The sequence below is a fragment of the Cherax quadricarinatus genome, chromosome 1 (genome assembly GCF_038502225.1).
Source record: "Cherax quadricarinatus isolate ZL_2023a chromosome 1, ASM3850222v1, whole genome shotgun sequence".
NCBI lineage: Eukaryota > Metazoa > Arthropoda > Malacostraca > Decapoda > Parastacidae > Cherax > Cherax quadricarinatus.
This window is the reverse complement of record NC_091292.1, coordinates 90,659,243-90,661,859: the sequence shown is the minus strand read 5'-3', so window position 1 is coordinate 90,661,859 and position 2,617 is coordinate 90,659,243. Positions and strand designations below refer to the sequence as shown.

The 2,617-nt window shown below is 48.9% G+C and overlaps 1 non-coding gene across 1 annotated transcript; it reads right to left on the bottom strand.

The window, feature by feature from the left end:
* Nucleotides 1–2,089: 2,089 nt before the first annotated feature.
* On the bottom strand, nucleotides 2,090–2,252 carry LOC128702596 (U1 spliceosomal RNA). The gene has a single exon (XR_008409135.2). It is a non-coding gene; the product is annotated as a U1 spliceosomal RNA (small nuclear RNA).
* Nucleotides 2,253–2,617: the final 365 nt, after the last annotated feature.

The window sequence follows — 2,617 nt, the reverse complement described above, 5'->3', positions numbered from 1 at the left end:
TCCCAAAACTGTTTAAATGACTGTCTATATTCTTCTTCATGCAGCAACTTTACATTTAACTTCCAAAACCCCCTACCCCTTCGTGGCAACCCCTCCCAACCCAAATCCACCATAACACCCCTATGATCAGAAAATACCACATCCAACACCCTCACCCTATGTATTACTACCCTTCTGGGGACGTACAAACGATCGAGCCTAGCAGCATACCCACGCCTAATAAATGTATGCTCTACCTCCCCCCCCCCACAGATATCGATTAAACCCACCCCTGATAACAATTCTCCCAATGTTCCCATACAATGCCCCGCCCCCCTCGGTTCCACATCCTTACGCCTTATCACACAGTTCCAATCACCTCCTATCACGGCTACCCCTGGCAATCCACGCAAGTAGTAAACCAACACGTCCCTCACAAATTTATTCTTAACGCGTACGTCTCCCTCTGCCGGTCCATACACACACACCAACGTCATCTGTACCTGACCCCATAATCCATCCACACGTATCACCCTCCCCTCCCCCCCTTCACAATGCCTGACAACCAACGGGCTAGTTTCCTTTACCAATATAGCCACACCGCCTTTCAATCTGACCGCATGTTCAACATACACCTTATATCCCTCCACCTTCAACTCATAACCATGTCTATAATTATGCTCCTGCAAGAACACAACGTCAACACCATGACGCTCCAAAAACTCCCTAAACCACTCACACTTTCTCTGCGACCTCAAACCATTGATGTTCAATGTCAAGCACTTAAAACCGACAAAGGTGGTTTCCCTCTTGACACAACCTTTTTGTCACCTGATCGCCTCATTGCACTCTTATCCCTCCCCCCCCCCCTTTTTGTGCACTCTTACTCGATCCCTGTCCCTGAGTGTCTTTTGAACCCCTCTGCGTGACATCCGCCCATGTTTTCTTCCCTGAACGTTGTGTGGGCGTAAGCACTTCATCTGAATCATAAAGCACTGCTGTGCGCTTTCGCGTCGTACCGTCGACCTGCATCTCGTCATCAAGCTCATCACCACGATGAACCTCAACCTCCACCGTATTCACCGACAAGACAGCCTTGTCACACACCTTAGGACGAACTACCTTCGCCCCTCCGTCCTCCATAATAGTCCCAAGATCCAGGATCGTGCCTTCTTCCTGATACGGCCCCGTGCCCGAAATATCCACAAGCGTCGTCAATGCTTCCTCCTTGCTATCATTCACTTCTGCGATGATCTCCTCCAATGCCTGAACCACGTCCAAGGAAGGGGAGTCCCCCCCACTCGTAGCACCTGCCATCTTCTCTGCCTTCTCAACCTCCTCACTCCATGACGCACTCTGCGGAGTCAGTGTCGAAAAAGGCTGTTCTTGCTCCACTCTCCTCACCTCTACGTTTCTTCGTTGTTGTAGGTCGTTGTCTCCACGTCCTCTACCACATTGCGCTGCCAGGTGTTCATACGACCCACACAAACGACAAGTGCGTCGTTGCCCTGCGTATGTCACAAATACCTGAGTTCTGAATTCTTCCATCACCACATACGACGGTATAGGATGTCGTATCGTCATCTTTGCAGAGTACGTACCCTCAGGTATTCCCATATACGTACCAGCTGACCATCTTCCGGCAGTAACCGTGTGTACCGTCCCATATTTACTCATGGCAAACCTTATGTCAGATGCATCCGCCTCAAATGGCACATTCCTGATCTTCACCCAAGTGAAGTAACTTGATACATCATGCATCCTCACCGTGACAGCATGATTCACAGGTATGGCCACTTCCTGAAACTTGTTAACCACTGTCTCATACATACTCGTCGAATTGAATTTAAGAAATATCCTCTTCGTGCCATTCAAGGCAAGTCCACAAATCTCTTCAGTAGCTACGCCGTAGGTGTCTCTAATTATTGCTGGTAGAAGTAGCTCCATAGACGGCCCAGTGATAGCTCCACTGGTTAATTCAATACAGACTGTATTGACTCTCCGGCGACAAGCCTGCGCCATGTTGTGAAAATATTACTGCACCCAGTCAACACCAGGGGGTAGCAGCAGCACACGTCCTCTCTACTCAAGGGCTGAGAGACGAATATTCAAAAGGATAGCGCGAACGCAGTCCCCTGCTAACAAAAATTTCGCACTCGAGTTAACCACATTTGGGTTAATCGCAGGGGTCAGCACCACCGGAGTGCAATGGTGAGCCTCGCCCTGGGAAAACCGCCTTCGTGATCACGGTATCTCCTGTGCCAGGTAAGTATGACTAGATTATTAGACGATTGTAACAACCAGTGTACACACATTAAATTCAATATGGCCTCTCCTCCCCGGCATCACTTAGCAACTGTTCCACACCCCTCTCACTCCAAATTTCTCAGAGTTGTTAGGAAGTGGAATAGTCTGGCAAGCGATGTAGTGGAAGCAGGAACCATACATAGTTTTAAGATGAGGTATGATAAAGCTCATGGAGCAGGAAGAAGGAGGAGGCAGGGCCAGGAGCTGAGTTTCGACCCCTGCAACCACAATTAGGTGAGTACACACAGACACACACACACGTGGTAATGCTTTATTTACAGGGAACAATGTCAGGGTATTTTTTCAGAATGGTCCGTAATATACCACTGTG